We start from the raw sequence: 21,579 nt of genomic DNA, 5'->3' as shown, positions 1-21,579 counted from the left end.
AAGTCCTCCAGTGGTTATATTGACAGTTATATTCCCCTAACTTTTACTGCATCTTTTTTTTCCGAACTATAAATTATGGTTCCACTTTCTAATTCTATTTTTTACAAAAGCTTCTTTGACCTTGACTATCTGTTTCCAAATTCTGTTTATCACTGCTGCTAACTAAGTTCCTTCTAACTGCCTCTGCTATGACTCTCTGTACTACTACTACTACTATTATTCTGTCTGTAGCGAAGCCTGCACAGTTGCCCACTCTTTATTGAAGGTTTTCTTTGGAATAATAAAACTCTGATTGACCAGTAGCTCTAGCCACTGTGTCCTGTCCTTTGGGATGTCCTCTTCTAGTCTTCTCAATGTTGAGGCTTTGACAATTACCACAAACAAAATGCCCAACCAGATATTTGACTAGTATTTTGGATCGGATAGTACATGATACTACTATTGTTGTAGTGATTCTGCAGAGCCACATACAGAACTATGCACAACAAAATAGGATGTTGGTGATGGGAGGTTAGAACTTACTAATCACACCTCAGTCTGAAGAACCCACGATCCCCTGACCGACTAGCTATAGTGTCTCACATTAGGGTCCCACTCCCGACCCCCCCCACGAAGAAGATACACAATGTTGATGATGACTGAGACAGACAACCCAGAACATAACACCATTTTGCTCACTCACTTGTGTAAGTCCACCCCACCACACCAAATACCCCAGAGTCTATGTGTAAGTTCAAAAGGTTTATTTGAAACAAGTAACAACTAACAAGCTCTGTACGTCGTTATATGAAATTTTATTTACTACAGCCATCGTCAATAAGCCAGCAAAAAGCATAAGATTAAAACAGTAAACATTTACAAGTGCATGACAACGAGAACAAGAGACAAGAGACAAGATCTTTTGAATTCTGGAAGACCCCTCACCGTAGAACGGAGAAATACTGGTTACATCATGCATCATAAGCTCTGTAAATCTCTGGTTTGTAGAAGGGAATCTTCCGCCTATTATATGAGAAAAATGCTGCGCGTTAGCCGTTTGATAGTATACTGGTGAATGCAAGCATTTTGCAGTCATGGCAAAAAGTGTAACATGTATGTGATGGCTAAGCAATACGGACTAACCAAACTCAATAACAAAGTGGCTTGTTTTTCGACCTCTTCACTTGTACGCAACAGTCATGTGGCCTCAAAGGCGTCTACTGCACATGTCAATAAGCTGCTAGGTATAATTAAATATGTGCCAAAAGAGTAGTAGTCGACATGATGAATCTAAAAGGGTTACACATGTCTCAGGCTAACTTTCAAAAGAGTAGAGTAGGACTAGATGACCCTAGGAACCATATCACTACTAGTGTCTGTCTACTGACTGTACTACTCTAGTGCTGATGTATGTTGTATTAACTTTTTTTTCAATGTTCCAAGTGAACACTAATAAAATAGGGGGAGGTTTCCAGGCATCTAAAAATGTGTGATGTTTTTTCTAGGCACACTACCAACCACCAGTGCCGGCGGGGCCAGCGGCGATGCGGCCATTCCGGAGGGGGCAGGAGAACTGGCGGCATCTGCAGGAGCGACAAGGGTGGAGCCAGCAGCAGTGGCCGGAGGTGGTAAGTTATATTCATTACTTCTTGACATTACTACTAGATGGAAGTGTGTTCACTACTTCACTGTATTGTGCGACTTATTAAGTTGTAGTGAACATTATACAACGGTTGAAGAAGACACCCTTTACTTAGCATTAGCAGCGTGAGTTGAGTAACCAATGGCCTCTACTATTTGACTCCAAAATCAGCTGTGAAGGTTTTATGGAGAAGACAAACTCAGATCAGATGACCTTGATGGATGTGTTGAACAAAGAGGGAAAGAAGGGTGGAAGGACGGGCGAGATAAATAATATGACTGACTGGCAGAGAAGGCTATGTTGGAAGCATGCATAGGTGGCTGATAGTAATCAGATCAGATGCATGGGTTGTTGAAGGATGGGTGGAAGGTGAAAGAGAATGCCTGCCTGGGTGGGCGACACAGTATGGGTGGATAGTACTAGATAGCAAGAATCAGCGGTGTTTGGTTCAAACTCAAAGCCAAGGCAAGCAAGGAAGGAGCGAAAGCATGGGTGGTTGTTGGTAAAACCAACTAAGGTTTGTTATGAGATATATAAAAAAGAAGGATAAACGTTTACTTTAATGGATGTATGCCTGGATGTACTATCATTAATAGACAGCATAGGTGGAAAGTGTCACTGGAGAGTCTTACTTTGAAGAAAATGTAAAAGAAACTGCGCCACAGTAGCAAAGCGGAGGGGAATATAGGTAGTATTTTCAGAATACAGTTGACTCGCAGTAGTTTGCATGCATGTCATAGATATATATATATATTATATATTATCAAGCCGAAGTGCCTTCCTCCGACTCCAGGGACCACTCCCTACCTATGTTAATGTATTTTCGATTGGGTCAGCCAGCCTGCAAAGGGTGGCCTATCTGTTGGTTATGGTTACACAATCAATGAAAGCAAAGTACCCCATGCAGTAGAGGTTGGTGGTGGGAGTGCTGGTGGACGGTGACATGGGGAGGGGCAGGGTGGGTGGCAAGTAAACTATGTATTACGGCCAAATACAGGTAATCAACATAAAAAAACATAAAATGATTTTCATTGTGCGCACTGCACCTCCGAATGCGATGCAGTGTGTTTAACTATTTTTTTAAATATGTATTGTTTAATTACCTGCGATTGTCCGTAATCCATAGTTTACTACCCCCACCCTGCTCCTTCCCACGTCACCGCCCGGCAGCACTCCCACCACCGACCGCAACTGACCTGATGTCGTATTACCATCTATAATATAAATATAAGCAATGATCATTGGATCAGATAAATAATCAGCCTTTTTGTAGTACCCAAGGCAGGGTGTAAGTGAAATTGATCATTAGCCCTCATGTAACAGACAGAGTATGGCCAGTGCCACCGGCCGTAATACAAACATATGAGCTTCCCCACCTGCAGACAGTAGAAGTAAATAAAACTAACATGAGTCTGCATCATGTGACTCATATCTGTTTCTCTTGGGTGCAAGCTTAGCTGACTGAGCTGGCATGCCGGCTACAACAAGGTTATGTAATTGCGCTAAACTAGAGATAACAACAACACAACTGGTGTACCGGAGTAGTACATAGTATAATGTCGGAAACTCCCACAAATGTTAGAGTCCGAGGAAGTAGGAGTATAGATACTTACCAGCAAATCACAAATGTTATGTACTGTGCTTGCTAGTGATACTGTGACACTATGTGTTGAATGATTTTAGTGTTTTTGTTTTGCTATGAGTATTGGTTACAACATGTTCTTTTTCTTTCTTGATATAGATACTCCTTCCACAACAAAACCATCGAGGAAGGAGTTGGCCGCCAGGGCCCGGCGCCGTAAACTGGAGGCCATTTGCAATGAATACCTCCGGCTGGTGGCTCAGGCGGAGGAGAAGGAAGAGGCGGCTGAAGCCTCCTCCAATGCCCAGTCAGGCTCTGCCTCCAGTCTTACGGCGCCATGGTCCGGCAGCCGCCCGCCGCCGCGCATCCATCTCTACCACTGCTGCCCCCCACCCTGCATGTAACTGCAGGGCATTTCGCCGCCAGCTGCTCCACCGGATAGCCCGCTTGGAGGAGAACCTAGAGGAGCGGGTAAAAATCCTGGTGGATAAACACCTGAAGGCCCTACTATAGAGGACCTTGTCATTTGCCCCTTTTTTAATTCCTTTTGTTGGTGGGTGGGTTTTTGGGCGTTGGGGTTTCATTTTCGGACATTGGGACTTGGACTTTCGTTTTGGACCTTGGTTGGGGTTAGGGAGGGGGGTGGGTTAGGTCACAGTGGGATAGTTTATTTTTGTTAGGGTATATTAAATTTTATATTATTTACTTAAACATACGATGTTAATGTTTTGTGGTGGGTTACTGTTTTCCGAATTCAATGTAAATTACATGGTTTGTTACTTTCTTTCCTTGCTGCTGCATGCCCGCAGCCAGTGTTTGATTTAAAAGATCTGCTGATTTTGTAACACACAAACAGATAGATGCGGTACCCCTCACTGAGTTATTTTTAATTGTCATACTAGTACTGTCAGTCTCTCCTCCTAGCACATTATACCTCCCACCAAACGTATCTTACCTGGGATTGATGATCATGAAGTTCGGCACACTGATGGCTGCATGGTTGGTTTCCCAAATGAATGAAGAAGATGCCATTATTGTGGTGGTAGTAGTAGACACTGGCAATAGCATTTGAAAAAAGAAAGAGAAAGTCACTTGACTGAGAGACTGTGGGAGGAGTAGTAGAACAAAGTAAACTACAGCATGGGTGGGCAAGCAGAAGAAGATCCTTGCCCTGCCTTAGTTGAAATTCAATTAGTGTTGCTTTCACCACATCTGCCGCAGCAAGCGTGTGATCAATTGTTGGTGTACATTTAATGTAGTCACATCACACCTCAATATAAATCACACAGCCCGGGGAAAGAGGGTTAGGGATTGATGAATGGATGGGAAGGGGGTTTTTGGGAAAGGTTTGAGAAAGAAAAACAGACAGTATGCATGGACACAACAAAAGTAAAACACAATCTTGTAAGACGACCATGATCGATTATCAAAGAAATCAAAGTATAAAGTGAGAAAAAGGAAATGCATGCATGCTAAAGAAGAGAACTTGATGGTTAATGATAATTAGTTGTACTTACTAACTACTACTACACAATTAGACAGTACAGGGCAGGGCAGAAATTATTAATATGAAATTTGCCTTGCCTGTCTGCCGCCCTCAGACCGAACCAAATTACATGCTGTACCGGGCTTACTTTTATTTTTCAAGCTAGCAAAGGAAATGAAAAAATAGTTGTAGGGATCAATTACCAAACAAACCACAACACACAGTCGTAATGATTGAAGAGAAAAAAGGAATCAAATAAATTTAAAGACCAATGATGAATGATTCTAAAGTTACTGTATTATCCTGGTCCAAATGTGGAGTTGCATCATTCTCGTCATTCCTCTTGGTCCTCCCTTCCATGGACACTCCGCACATCAATCTTGGGTATCACTGCCTGCCTGATGCGGATTGGTAAGGTAAGTGTGAGTTCTTTCTCCCACTATAGCACAGGTTAAAGGCCGGCCTGTAAGTGTAGATGGAAAAACAATAGGGGTATTGAAAAATAACTGGATTAAAAAAAATAAACTCAATTACAGTGGAGTGCAAGAAGACAAGACAAGACTCTTGAGAGAACACTTTCAGACTGAGGCAGCTTGGATAGGATACATAGTGTCTACTCTACAGCATTAAGCTACAACAACAACGGGACAGGAGCCAGCACAGCCACAGAACAGGCCAACCGCGGCACAGGCCAGGCACCCTACCCCCATTTACCTTAAATTTTGACCGAGCCAGACAAAAGGCATATGCACTGCAGCAACCTAGCATTTTCCAAATGAAGTGACTAAATCAATGCGCCACTGTCCCTCATACCACTACACTCTACTCCAGTCCACACCACTACACGGACATGTAGTATTGGTCTGCTGTGGTTCTTGTTGAAACTGTTTACCTTAAGGCAGTCCATGAAACGCAGTTATTCCATCAATTATCTCCGATCCAACTGACTGACGGTGTGCAAAGATAGTATGCTAAGCAGCATCATCATGACCGTGTGGTACGTGTTCTCCAACACCAACTCAATCTGTAGTGACTGATTAAGTTTATAATATATTCCATATTACAAAATTGCAACGGATATTGGGCGGCACCTGCAGTGGTAGGAGTACAATGTGGTTATTAAACAACAAGGAAACATTGACTGTCACCTGACCTGAGTCACTTTTACTTTGTAGATAAACTAGTATAGTTCGACTTCATGCACATTCACTCGTAGTCAGCAAGCATCCAATGCAATGCATGCCATCATTCACAATAATCACTCATTACCTGTCTTGCTGTTCTCTTTGGCTGTCAGATCTGATGCCTGCCTAGCCTTCTGACAGTCAGTCAGTGATGAGTTTCTTTCGGCTTGGAAACAAAACAGAATATAGCTGGAGTCACGTTTCACTTCTTATGGCGGGACTGTTAGAAGCAACATGTATTGTACTATTCTCCATCTCCATACAATGTCTGGCTTGCTTGAAATGTATTTAGGGAGAGTAAGGAAGATGGAGCAGGACTCTGAGGAGTGGAGTGGACAGTTATGCACAGACGTGCAACTCCAATAGGGAAATAAAAAGAGGAGACTGTTGATGGATTTGTTGTGATTAGATTTTGAACCAGAAAAACAGATACACAGTCACACACAAATAAAGGAAGGGAGAACAATTTGAAAGCCTAGTTGTCAGGGAAGAGGAGCTCATCCTCAAACTCTGGTGGTTCGGACAGAAGTACGTCATGTAAGAACCCACTACTTATGTCATCGAAGTCGCTCTCCTCTTCCTGCTGTGATTCACGTATTTTGTACTCCGGTGGTATAAAGTGCTGAATCATTTTGATCATGGTTAATCTCTCCACGCTTTTGGGCGAGAGACTGGTCCTTTTCACAGTAACAATGGCACCAGCAGCACTGAAAACATGCTCTGAAGAGACACTTGCAACAAGGCAAGCCACATACGTTATCGCCAGCCTGCTGAGCACTGGCCAATGGCTTCTTTTACCATACCAATACACCAATGGGCTTTGCTCCATGAAAACCTCTGTTGTGTCATCTAGATAAGCCTGAACCATCCGCTCAATGTTCAGGGGTGCTCCGATTTGCTTGGCCTATTTTGCCTTTGCATCAGTCATGGACGTACAAAACCCTTTCCGTAGAAACCGATCACCTGTCGTTTTTTTAAATGTGGCTGATGATCCTGTTGGTGCTGTTGATGTTATTGCTGGCAGTGTTGTTGACTGCTGGGCGGCAAACGCACTGCTCTCGGCCTATGAAGTAGAACTTGACTCTGGGTGCCCTGTAGTACTTTTTCTGCCCTGGGGTGGCGGGTCTCTAATTAAGATCCGTTCGTTTTCAAAGTCAGTATCTTCCTCAGCTATCAAAATTTTGTACTTGGCAACATCCACTTCTGAAAAAGGAATTACTTCATTACTGCTCAGCAATAATTTGTAACGTGGATCCAAAATAGCTGCAGTAATGTAATGTCGATGTGACACAATGTTATTTTGAATCCTTGTATTGTCAGATAAGCGAGCGGCTAAGGTGTCCGCCAAATAATATGCGTCTACTTTGTCATCCACACCTGAGTAAATTTCTGACACCTCCTTCAGCTCTTGCTCTAGCATGTACAACAATGGGATAGCTTGGCCCATAGTACAGTCCTCCCTGCTGACTTCACGTGTGAAGACCTCAAAAGGAAGTAGCATCTCTGTCAGGCATTTAACGAGGTCCCATTGGGCCATCTCAACGGTCATGCCTTTCACAGTAGGATCTCCTGACCTTTTCATGACATAAGCATTGAGTGGTATGTACTGCTAAAACAGACGCTCAAGCATGTAATAAGTTGAGTTCCAACGTGTTAGCACCTCCTAGATGAGTGCTTTAACTGGCAATATATGCTCACGTTGAATGACCCTCAGCTGCTTCCGGGCTTTAAAAGAATGGTTGAAATGTGTGCATATTCTTCTGCAGGTGGTCAGTAAGCTGATGACTTTGCTTTTATTTTTCAGAAAGTCTTGAACAACAATGTTAATGCAGTGTGCAAAACACGGGACCCTGAAATAGCCACCATCTTTCATGGCCCTAACTACATTACTGCCATTGTCCGTGGCAACAAAACCAATGGTAAGCCCTCTTGGTCGCAGCCACTCAAACACATTGCTGTTAAACTCATCCAAAATGTTTGCAGCAGTATGAGATTTCTCCATAGCTACAGTTGCATGTTTGCGAGTGTCTTTAAAAATCTCAGCGCTGTCAACAATACCGTCAGATTTCTTATCTTTAACACCCGTAAAAGAGACCCAGTGTGCAGTGATGCACATGTAATCAGTGGCTTGGCAACTGGTCCACATGTCTGTTGTCAGGTGGATACTCTGAACAGCACTCTGTTTTAAGGCTTTTCCAAGCAATTCCAGCACGTCGTGATGTAGCGCTGGAACAGCAACTCTTGCGAAATAGTAGCGGCTGGGAACCTTCCATTTTGGGCAGATGGTGGTCACAAATTCAAGAAAACCCACCCCTTCAACAAAAGAAAAAGGGAGAAGGTCCAGTGCTAACATTTTAGCCAGCTTCGCATTGTACAAACGTGCTATTGGGTGGTTGCGCTCGTACTGCCCCTCCGGCCTATTAACATGCTAAGAATGGTAGGCTGTGTGGTATTCCTTCCTGTGCTCAACGTTGCACTTTTTTTGAAAGCAGTACTCCTTGGTGTCCCAGTCTGACTCTTACTCTTGTGCCACTGAGATGTGGCTGAGGATGTGGGCATTACCACTGCAGTGCTGGGGACAGGGCTACTTTGTGTACCACTACCACAGAGAATGTCTCCCTCTTCTTCCTGTTCCACCGTGAACTGACTTTCTACTCGTTTATCCCCAACAGCATTGGTTCCAGTTTTTATGCGACTTGCAGTTTTTTCAGATGGGTCATTTGGCCTCCGGTACTATAGTTTGTACCAAGCTTACCACGACTAACAGAGGTATGACAAACGGAGCATATAGCAATGTTCTCCTCCTTTCCGCTGACCGTAAATAAGTCCCACACTGGGGAGCTTAACTTTTGTCTCCTGCTGGAGGTGCCACTTCCAATGCCGGATGAACTGGAGGGTGTGTGTTGAATTTGACTCTGTGCAGTACCACTACCTACTTTTGCTGAGGTGGTGCTTGTGCTGGATGTAGGACGCTGCCGGCCCTTTGCTATTGTAAATATGGAAGCTGGAGGTCGTGTTGGTGTTACCTGTGTTGGAGGCATTGCGTGCTACATCCCTCGCAGCCATTTTGGATAGTGTAAAAATGTTGGTCTCCATCTCCTCAGGCCTGGGAGTGATGTTCGTGATGACTGGCTCATCATCATCATCATCCTGCTCTTCTACATCAACCTGCATAAGTGTAAGGCTTTCTGGAACCTTCCTTATCCCATGCCTGCTCTTGTGACGTGTCTCCCTCTCAGACTCAGTTTCTGGCTTCCAAGTGGCATCTAGATCATCAGAAGGGGGGCTTGGTGAAGAACTTGATGTACTAACCCTCCTTTTCCTTGCTGGGGATTTGGAAGACAATGGAACTTCTGAAGGAGTGTCTTCCTCTTCTTCCTCTGCATGAGGCTCAATTTCCTGAACTGCCCCTACTTCGGGAGGAACTACAGCTACTATTGCGGGCGGTGGTTGCGGCTGTTGACCACTTATCTGCTGTGTTCCCTCCTGCGTTGATTGTGTACTACTTTGAGATAGCGATAAGTTTAGTTCAGGCTCAGCATCACTGCTTTCCACCATAAGGCTGGCTACCTCTTCTTCTGCTTGGGCCTGGGTTGGGTGGTTGGGCCCACTGATGCGGAGGTGCTGCCCCCAGCTTGGCCCCCGGACACCGCTGCTGCAGGCGTCATTTTTGGTGTCCCAAAAAAGGTTTTGGGAGGCACACCAGACTTAAGTGACACTTCCTTCTTCTTCTGTTCCTTCTTCTCCATGGCAACTTTCTTGGTACCAGAGGACCTGCTACCTGCTTTCTTTTGGGGCATCTTCTTCTGATGTAAAAACAGCCCTCAGTTGCACAAGTTGCTGAGATGCCTGGTCAGGTCCCTCACACGTCACGTCGTGTACAGCAGCAGGACGTCGGTCTGACACCACAACGGTCGATGATGATGAGATGACACACCTCCTCCATCTTTTGTGCACCTAAAAGCAAAAAAGCCAGAAGAACATCAGTCAAAAGATCAATAATATAATATATAACTTCTTAGTGTCTGGTGGGGGGTCACAATTATTAAATTGTATGAAGTCAGTGAACAACAACAGTATAGCCATTTATGAGACTGACAAGGCCAGGGCTCCTGGTGTATTTGTACTGTGTACACTCAGGAAGAAGAATAGCAAAGAACAAAAACATAAATGTAGTGTAGCCTGTTTGCCCTAAATAAAAATGTGTGCATCTTATGGGATGGATGCAGCATCAGAGAGCAACAACAACGAACATATACACATAAAAACTAAAGGCAATTATTTACAACACCCAAAAAGTGAAATATACCCCCAAACAAAAAGTAAAGCCCACATTTTACAATTCAATCCAAAGCCATACATGATGTTGAAATTTAACGCACAACATAAAAACAGTTGTTTAACTTCCATGCACCCGTGATGATTGATGAGTAGTACCCCTGGGCCTACTGTCCGACTATGCCACAAGCTTGGAGGCCTATGGAAAAAGCACAGTGGCTGGTCCCACAAAATGGCCGCCACCACATGGCCAGGCCACTCACAAAAACAAGAAAAGGTCAGGAATACAAGACAGACAATGCAGGCCTATTGCAAAAGCACAATGCCTGCCTCCACAAAATGGCCGCCACACATGCTCAGGCCACCCACCACAATAATAACAAAAAAAGTGATTACAAAGGACAGGGACAGGAAGTTGTAGTCTCTGTGCAGAGTTACCGAAAGAACGCAAGCAGAATCCCTAGGGTTACCTACTGGCTGAAAAGCCATATTTATTTAACACACCCCCAAAAACTGATATTCCACCCCAAAAAACACCTTTTGCAATTCAATCCAAAGCCATCCATGGTGTAAACAAAATTCAACAGACAACACAAACTGTAATTTTAATGCACCAAAGATTTGAGGATGACTACCTCTGGGCCTACTGGCAGACTAGGCCACAAGCTTGGAACAGAATGGCAGAAGCAAGCACACTGCTTGGATGGCTCCACAAAATGGCCACTACACACCCACAACAACAAGAAATGGAAGACAGACAATGTAAGCCTATGGCAAAAGCACAATGCCTGCCTTCACAAAATGGCCACCACACACATGCTCAGGCCACCCACCACAATAATAACAAAAAAGTGATTACACAGGACAGGAACAGTAAGTTGTAGTCTCTGTGGAACTTAATTCCTCCCCTAAAAATATTTTTTTTTAAATAAAAGTGACTCCGTGCTCCAAAACTACAGCAGAATGACAACCTGAGGAGTTTTTTTAGCAAAATGCACAAAATCAGCATTTTCGAGAAGGATTTATGTTGCTCGCGAGATATTGTTTGCCAGATTGCAAATGCTGCGTGTTCGGGATCGCGAACTGTACAAAAAGTCTTTATCGTGTGCGCGAACACGCATATTGAGAGCGCGAAAATGACAGAAACTGTAAGTCCGCGTTGTCGCGCTGTGCGGAGTTACCGAAAGTACGCGAGCTGAATTCCTAGGGTTACCTACTGGCTGAAAAGCCCTATTTATTTAACACACACCCAAAAACTGATATTCCACCCCAAAAAACACCTTTTGCAATTCAATCCAAAGCCATCCATGGTGTAAACAAAATTCAACAGACAACACAAACTGTAATTTTAATGCACCAAAGATTTGAGGATGACTACCTCTGGGCCTAATGGCAGACTAGGCCTCAAGCTTGGAACAGAATGGCAAAAGCAAGCACACTGCTTGGATGGCTCCACAAAATGGCCGCTACACACCCACAACAACAAGAAATGGAAGTCAGACAATGTAAGCCTATGGCAAACAAAAGCACAATGCCTGCCTTCACAAAATGGCCGCCACACACATGGCCAGGACACAACAACAACAAGCATAAGCCAAGGGGAACAAAGAAAAGAAATGCAGGCCTTTATGGAAAAAGAAGCACACACTACTAAACTACCACCACAAAATTGCCACAAGCCACATGGCCACTCACAGTCACAACAGGCCATGGGAAACAATGCACTGAAGCAGGCCTATATATGACTGGACAAAGGAGGCCTGCTAAACAACACAGCTTTAATACAAAAATGAAAATCAACAGGGCTACGAAAGGATTGGAAAGAAGTTACACATCAAGCACACACATCCAACAAAGGTATTTCACACACACACAAACAGTGAAATACACCACAGCCACATTTAGCATTTCAATCCTATGCTATCCATGCCCTACATGATGTTGAAATTCAACAGACACCACGAAACATGGACCCATGGGTACGCTACTGGCTGAATTTGCAGAGAAAAACAACTAGGCCCCTATTGAAAGTACAGGCCACCCACAACAATAATTACAATGCAATGGTCTCGGCAATATTATAGGTAGAGCTATTGGTATTGCTCATTATTTTTTTTATCATTTTTGTATCCCTAAATAAATGGCATTGTCATTTCTATTGGCATTAGCTTTTTTTTGCATATGTGATACCTATTGCATTAGCAGAGAGAGAGTGAGGTAGTGAGATAGAGAGAGAGAGTGAGGTATTGAAATAGAGAGTGAGGTAGTGAGAGAGAGTGAGGTAGATAGAGAGTGAGGTAGTGAGATAGAGAGAGTGAGGTAATGAAAGAGTGAGGTAGTGAGGGAGAGGGATGTTGTGAGGTAGTGATATATAAGCATAGAGTGATGTTGTGATGTAGTGAGATAGAGAGAGAGGTAGTGAAAGAGAGAGTGAAAGTGAGTTAGTGAGATAGAAAGAGTGAGGTAGTGAGATAGAGAGTGATTGAGGTAGTGAGTGAGAGAGAGTGAAGTTGTGAGGTTGTGAGCTAGAGAGTGAGGTAGTGATGTTTTGAGAGAGAGAAGTTGTGAGAATAGGCGGAGGCTATTGGGATTTCTGCTGGTATAAGGAGCATGGGACACCATGATGAAACATGAAAGTCACAGACACTGGTAAACACGTTTTCATCTAAAACGGAAGTGTGAGAATAGGCGGAGGCTATTGGGATTTCTGCTGGTATAAGGAGCATGGGACACCATGATGAAACATGAAAGTCACAGACACTGGTAAACACGTTTTCATCTAAAACGGAAGTGTGATTCTGTGATCTCTGTTGGCAAAAGACGAGGGGGCTCCGTGCCGGTTAAAGGATGCCAAGGTATTGCCGGTATGATGCAGTCATGTGACAGAAGAAAAAGAATGGTCTGTCTCTGCTGTAACAGGGAACTCTGGGAGCAATCTGCGGGTAGAAGACTGAAGGATCGGTATTTCCACTGATAATAAGATGCCAGGGCAGAGAGTAAGGGCGATCCGGGGCAGCGTACGTGTATGCCGCTTGTCTCCATGATGACAAGAGGGAGGCCAGAAGGACCCGTGGGATATTTAAAGTGGATGGAAATATGGTGGCATCATGTACATTCTTCGGAAAGGAGGATCCTCGGGAGACTTGGGGTGACATATGGAGTGGTAAGCATGTAGTGGAAGGATCGGGTGTACGGATCGGGAAGGGGCATGACGCTTCTCCTACAATGAATCTCGGCCTTGGGTTGTGTGCAGCGCTACACACCGATCCCTGAAACGGGCGTAAATGTCGTGCAATGTATCCGATCTAAGGAGGCCTGGGGGTACTGTGTAGGTTTACCGAGGCCCTCAGGGCGCTGGACAACGAGAGAGGTGATGAGTTTGCATGTGGGCACTGTGCAGGTATAGCCTAGGAGGCCGGAAGTACTGTACTCATGTGTGTAATTACATACATATGCAGCGTGGCACTACGCTCGTTTAAAAGTAGCCTGGGAGCTGGCGGTCAAGGGTAACAACCTGTCTGAGGCGCAGAGCAGTCAGAGGCACGTGAGCTCCAACGGGGGGAGGTTCATCTCACCGACCCCGCCAACAGTCCTTAAAGACTAGATAGGCCCCCCACCCTCTCTCACCGGCCCTCTGCGCCTCCTGCTTACCGTTGGTGCCCGGGCTGCGACTGCGCCGAGCTCTACTCCTCCTCCACCCGACGCCTCTCCCTACCCTGAGCCAGCGCTCAGACTGTCTCCAGGAGTGACGGAACGCCCCGCCCCCTGGCACCAGGCTCTGCCCACACCTCAGGCTGCCGGCGGAGTGGCTGGCTCTTCGTGACGTCATCGCGGCATTCCACAAGGCAGCGCACGAAAAGCCATCAAGGCAGAATAGACATTAGAAACAAAAGAAGGACAGAAAGTGAAACCTACCTCAGCTAGACAACGGACAACAGCAACACTATCAGTTATTAGAAAGAAACATAGACAAACACCAGAAGTTAGCCGCTAACATTTAAACTACATCTTTCAAATACGGCGGATGACTGTTATCAATAGATTCTATGTAAATGTTTAGGAATTTACTACAACTAAATTACTTTGACATCGGCCAAGCTGGCGGTACCCCATGAGGCTGACGTCAAACGTTTTAAGGGAGCTTATCACTTTAGCGTTTAAAAACGTTTAAAAGCGTGTTTAAAAACAACTAAAATTGCCTAAAACATACCAAAAACAAGAACACTACCCCGATACTACACACACCACTGCCTTTCTCCGGGGCGAAGCAGAAATGCCTCGGAGAAAGGCAGCGGCGATTTCGGATTCGGGGGCGTGTTTTTCTTTTTCTCTCCTCTTGCCATTGGCTGGAGGAGAAAATGAGAAAAGTAGCAAAAAACACGCCCCCGAATCCGAAATCGGGGGCCTGTTCGGAGAGACAAACCTCTTCACTAATGGCTGGCCAGCTTTCAAGAGGCCAGCCAATGGAGAAGAGGGGAGAAGAGGGGCGGGTTCAAGCCCCTCTTCTCCAAGTCATTAAATCTCGCGAGCGAGACTGCGCAAGCGCAGCCTTCGCTAGCCGAGACCTAAACAATGAAAATCCCAGAAAAATGTAGATACAAACAAGACCCAATGAAACAAACACACCAATTCTCCAACTTACTAGTAGTAAATTAAATCTCAAATCAAAAAGTCCTCAAATAAATCCAATCCAATGGTATGATGCAGCAGACAGACACAAAAAGTGATCCTTCCAGCCCCAAATCCAAATGAAAGTGAACAGCCCATGGACAAAGCACTGGGAGGAGCCTGCTGGACAGGAACAGGAAGTTGGAGACTCAGGGGCACTTCCTTCCTCTTGAAATAAAGAGTAAAAAAAATTAAACGACTCCTTACACAAAAGACTACAACAAAATCACAATCTGAGGAGTTTTTCTGAGCAAAATGATCATTTTAGAGAAGGTTTTATGAAGCTCGAGAGATATTCTTCGCCAGATTGTAGTTTTTGCATGTTCAGGATCGCGATCTTACCAAGACAGCCGCCGGAAGTCAGCTCGCGCACTCGAATGACGTGTTCGCGTTCGCACACTCTCGCGGGCTTGGGCAGCCATATTACAAATCTCGTGGCGCACGCGAACGGACAGAAAAGCGAGTTGGCGAACGCAGAATCACGGTAAGACGTACCGCGCGCGCGAGAATGAATATTGAGCGCGCGAGGAAGCAAAACTACTATGCTACGTGGTAGATTGTGTAGAAATCTGCAACTTCGCGCTCTACGCAAATCGCGAAGTTGCCTAAACTTTGCAAGCTCCGCAAACAGAGCGTAGTTCAACGCCCAGGCTTAGTTTGAATCCCGAAATGGAGCAGAATGTACCTACGGCACAAAAAGTCTTAGGGCCCCTGATGGGAAATCTGTTACACACAGCCAGACATCATCAATGAAAGGAGACAGTGTAACTGGTTGGCTTTCCTCACTGCTACCAGTTTTCAGTTTTGTGAAGTCATAGTTGGCTTCAGAGCTCCATCAGTATTTCTCAGTGCTTGCCACTTGTGCTAGGTTTCTAGTCTTTGCAATGCTGAATACACCAATCTGACCCTGTTTGCTCTGGATATCCTTACCTGAATGAGGATTCCAACATCAGGACCCCAGTCATGGCCACCTTTAGGCAGCAGCGGTCCATGCAGGTAAGCACGGTGGGGGCGGGGCGGTGCGGGGGAATGTCGACAGACAACGGTATAGGATTTATTTATGTATTTAATTTTCTCTATTCCTTCGTCCGTCAACTTCTCCCCTAATGCCCGACCCACCACGCTTACCTTTAGGCCTTCCCGTAATGTCAGGAGTAGACGCGTTTTCTTTTAGGCCTATTCTGTGACTCTTTATATAGAGAGTTTGCAACACGTTCTGTATGCTGAACTCAAAAAGCTTTGAGAAATGACAGAAATCACGAGTTATGTGCTTATGTTTCATTCTGCTGCTGTGCTGCAGTTGCACATTTTGCAATATCATGCTCAAATATAGTTTGATGCTTGTAGTCAATTTTGATTGGTAACCATTGTCACCTTATGCTGGGGAAATGCCCCTATAGGCTGTGTTAATATAGGCTTGCTAAACTGTACACAAACCCCTGTAAACCGTGATGTGCCAGGTTAGCCTCTCCATGAGACTGGCCTCCTGCTGCAGCGTTTTGATAAAAAATTTACTTTTGACCCTTACTGCATCTTTGTTTTATTGATTATTAGACTCCTGCATAAGCATTATACCTCACCTATGTCAATGAGCTCCAGATGACCAGAAATAGCGGAACTTCTTGGTCGGTGAATTGTGTAAGGTAATGGCACTCCTGGGAAATACGCAGTGAGTATATACTAGTGTACAATTATGATTGCGGTGCATAAGGGTGGGGAGAGCCACCCTCCTCCCCAATGTGCGTATAACCACTGATAAACCAGAACAACAGTCCCTTGCACACGCCAACAGTATATATTATGCATCAGTGACAATAAAAAAGCACTCTTGTTCCTCCATTGAAACAGTCACTTCAGTTTAATCTTGAGATCCTTAGCCAACTCGTGTTTCGTCGCGCTTAATTGTTGTGCACAGCGACTTCTTCAGGGCTAAGAGACAAACAAGTGTAGAGATGTTGGGAGTAAAAGATATCAGTCACTAACATCAGATGTCCCTTACCCTCTGTGAAAGTATGTTTATCGCAAAGAGCGGCTCAAGTATAGTCCTCGAGCCTGTGGAAACCCATGCAACTTCTATATACGTGTTTGTCTCTTAGCCCTCTTTTGACCAGAAATAGCCTTTTTGTTTTTCCATTAAGAGCCAGTTGATAATCAGAGTATCATTAGAGAATCATGAGATATTGCTATCCAGGAAGACCACTGTATTTTCAAAACTATTGGGGGCATGGTTAGATATGTTGATATTTCTAGGGTAGTGCCTGTCAATGACAGCACCAATGACTTTCGACAAAAAATCATGTCTGCATGGATGTAGCTTGTGTGTGGTAATGAGAAGTGGGTCTCATTCTCCCAGTTTTCATTGGACTTTGACAGCTTTTAGAAACTGAGGGACTAATTCTGACAAATAAGAGGAACTTTTGGCCACCTGTATTAGTGTAGCTTGAGTGGGTACTTCCCCAATGGGATGTTTGTGAGGGCTTCTGCCATTTTCTTGAAGAACATATGTGTTCTTTTATTGGGTGCATAGGTAGAAAACAACAGCCTTGCTCACAAAAAACTGACAACATCTCCTACGGCCCGATTTCTTGACACTTGGGCGCTCTAGATGGTGCGTATGCGATGCGACGGAGCCAAGTCGCTTGTAATTCCACAAATGCGTCTCCAGTCAGAGAACAGTTCGCTCGCACACAGAAATGAACCCAGCCAAATCCATTTTCTCTTTAGCAATGTTGCAATTTTAATCAGGCGTTCCAGTAAAGTTTCCTCTACGCGTTTCAATCTTGACAAAGATCTTTTTCACGAGGGTCAATCATTACACTTGTGAAATGTTTTTTTTCCCATTTAAACCCATTTCCTCATTTTTTCGTTACATCACTTCCTGCTTCTTATTTGCATTGCATTCTGGTTAGTATAGTTCCATCATTTATAGTAATTGTATTTTGCTTGATATATATAATCACCCTAGTGCGTGCTATCAACAATTCATTTTTCTTCCTCCTAACATATTATGTCTATCAATTGCATTTACTAAAGCCATTTATTTTATTAGTATGGGCCATTTTTCTGTTGTTAATCTCCTTAACTTCATAATGCGGTCTAGTTCTATTTTACGGAATTAATTTCCTTTTACAGCTGACCCTTGAAGTTTGTAAGCTTTCCTACCCTCCAGTGGGTATATAACTTCAACTTAATTCCATCATTTAATTTTTCATAATGCCATATTCATAACTTCTCTTTCATAGCTTTGAAAATTACGTTAGAAGTACTTCTTAATTTTCTGTTTTCATATCTATGCAAACGTGCTACCTATAACCTACTATCATTATTTTTTATGCTAATTTTTTATAATAATAAATACATAACTTAGCATTTAAAAAACCGTACAAATTCACTGAAAAAACCATAGGTTTCACACACGTTATAGTTAGGAATTAGCATTTAAAAAACCTTGCAAATTCACTTAAAAAACCATAGGTTTCACACATGTTATAGTTAGGTGGACATTTCACTCGTAAAAAACCAATGAAATTCCCCCGTTATAGTTAGTTCAGATAACTATAACTCACGCGACCGCCACTCTATCAAAAGGATGATGTCATCAGTGATCTCATGAGTGATGCCACTGACCATGTCATGAGTGATGTAATATGTGACGTCATGAGCAGTGGATTGCGGGCGCGCGAGTTATAGTTATCTGAACTAACTATAACAGGGGAATTTCATTGGTTTTTTACGAGTGAAATGTCCACCTAACTATAACATGTGTGAAACCTATGGTTTTTTAAGTGAATATATATATATATATATATATATATATATATATTCACTGAAAAAACCATAGGTTTCAGGGGTGTTATAGTTAGCTGGACTTTTCACTTGTACAAAACCATTGAAATTCCCCCGTTATAGTTAGTTCAGCTAACTATAACTCGGGCGCCCGCAATGCACTGCTGATGACGTCACATATTACATCACTCATGACATGGTCAGTGACATCACTCATGACATCACTGATGACATCTCAAATGACATCACTGATGACATCACTGATGACATCATCCAGTGAATGTGTGTTTTTCTGAAAATTAAATATGTTTTATATATGTATATCTCAAGGTCGATGGAAGAATAAATGGGTATATAAGTGTCTAAATGGATGATTTGTTTTTGAAAAATTGATTGTGTAACTGACTGATTAAGTGTATCATAGTGAATACATGGCTTAGTGAGTAATGTTTAAATATGTAAATATCTGTATCAGTCTCTCACTTTGTGTATAAGTGGCTGCATGGGTTGGTGAGTAGCTACATGGGTGTCTATATAGGTTATTCGTTGGTTTTTTGAGTATCAGTCTGAGTGTCTGCATGGTTCGGTGGGGGGTATTACGTAGTGCATAGGTGCATGAATGAGTGACTCACTGTTTGTATGTGTTGAACACAGCATGTGTGCAGGACTGTATGGGTGGATGAGTGTGTGTATGGGTGTGTTAGTGAGTGAATGACTGTCTCAATAGTGTCTTTATGAGTAACTACATATGTTTTAAACTAGTATATGTGACTATTGGTGTATATATGTGAGTATATGTGAGAGTGAGAGATTGAAAGAGTTCCTGTATGAATAAGTATGTGTTTCTATAAGTGATTGTTTAAAAGACTAAGTATGTGTAAGTTTCCGTAGAAGTAAGTATGGTGGTGTGTGTATAACTGTATATGCAAGTAAATGTATGTTTGATTCTTTATTAGCATGAGTGACTATGTGTGTGAGTAACTCTATGGATGAGTGGCATTGTGTAACAGGATGTATAGGTGTATGAGTACATATGATGAGTGAGTACATGTATGAGTGACTGTATAGGACTGTTGGTGAATGAGTGGATGTGTATGTGGATCTTAGAATTACTGAAGAGGTTGTTGTAACTGGTATTGGTATGTCCATTGTTTTGAAAATTTTAGTCTCTATTTTTGAATGTGTGTATCAAAGGTTATATTAGGGTGAGAGGAGGTCTGCCACTCTATCACAAGGATGATGTCATCAGTGATGTCATCAGTGATGTCATTTGAGATGTCATCAGTGATGTCATGAGTGATGTCACTGACCATGTCATGAGTGATGTAATATGTGACGTCATCAGCAGTGCATTGCGGGCGCCCGAGTTATAGTTAGCTGAACTAACTATAACGGGGGAATTTCAATGGTTTTGTACAAGTGAAAAGTCCAGCTAACTATAACACCCCTGAAACCTATGTTTTTTTCAGTGAATTTCTGAGGTTTTTTAAATGCTAATTCCTAACTATAACATGCCTGAAACCTATGGTTTTTTCTGTGAATTTCAAAGGTTTTTTAAATGCTAATTTCTAACTATGCCTACAGAGATAGGACATGTGAAGAAAGAAGAAAAAATGCACAGAAAGAAACAAAAGAAGTGCAGAAAGAAGCAACAGAAGTCCTCAAATACGAAGATAAGTGCAGGAAGAAGGATAACGTGCAGAAAGAACAAAAAGAAGAGCAGAAAGAAGCCTTGTTGCAAAATCATCCTGTACCCTCAACTTTTTCAGACGGATACTGGTGGTAACTGAGCCTGACTAACCAGTCCTAGAGCCAGTGCTATGTTAAAAGACACTTAGAATACAGTGAAAACACCTACATACACTAGGGAACATTATGCGTTGGGGTCCCCCTGTGATTAGCATGACCTCCTCTGTAAGCCCCTAGTATATAAGAGGGCATGGGGATTAAAACTACCTCTTAAAACAGGCCACAGGGCGTTTTTGCACACGTTAACTCAGGCCCCGTCCCCTCCCTTCACCACTGTGTAAACACGCCCTGTGTCCATTTTTAGTTGGGAGATTAAGTTAATTTGAATCCTGAGGGTCCCTGGGGTCCAACTAGCCCACTAGGTACCTCCAGTAAGTGCCACAGAGCTGCGTTGCAGAGAGGTGTAAAAAGTGGCACGGCCTGGACCACCTCTCTGCAATGCAGCTCAGTGGCGCTTACTGGAAGCACTTGGTGGGCTAGTTAGCCCCCAGGGGCCCTCAGTATTGAAGGGAAATTATATCCTCAATTTAAAACGTGCCATAGTGCGTGTTTGCACACGTCACCTCAGGCCCCGTCCCCTCCCTTCACCACTGTGTAAACGCGCCCTGTGGCTGTTCTAAGTTGAGAGATTAAGTCCCCTTGAATCCTAAGGGTCCCTAGGGTCAAACTAGACCACTAGGTACCTCCAGTAAGCGCCACAGAGCTGCGTTGCAGAGAGGTGTAAAAAGGGGCTTGGCCTCAGAACACCTGGCTGCAGCGCAGCTCCCTGGCGCATACTGGAGATACCTGTTGGGGGTGCGTTTGCAGAGTGCTGCACGGAGGGGGCATGGCCTCCGGCACGATGCCAGTCTTTTATTTATTTTAGTTTTTTAAGAAGGGGGGCTGTTTGGTTCCCCTTCTTATTCTAATTTATTGGCCCTGATGACCCCATCCCCCAGGGCCAGTCTCCTAATTATATTTTTTTGACCCCAATCCCCAGGGCCGGCCACTGTTTTTTATTATTTTTAAAAAATATATATTTATAGACACACCTAGGACATGCTGGACAAACCGTACGTACCTATCACCATGACGATTTGCGTGATATTCATTAAAAGGCGACTATGCATGCAATGAATCCACGTGGAATGTATTTACACCACTAGTGAAGCTCTGACATGTCTGATGCCCTACCGTGCCTAATCCCGGTAGACACCCTTGTCGTTTATTTATACAAACTTGGGTA

The sequence above is a fragment of the Triturus cristatus genome, chromosome 3_2 (genome assembly GCF_964204655.1).
Source record: "Triturus cristatus chromosome 3_2, aTriCri1.1, whole genome shotgun sequence".
NCBI classification, from domain to species: domain Eukaryota; kingdom Metazoa; phylum Chordata; class Amphibia; order Caudata; family Salamandridae; genus Triturus; species Triturus cristatus.
Note: the sequence above shows the minus strand (reverse complement) of the source record.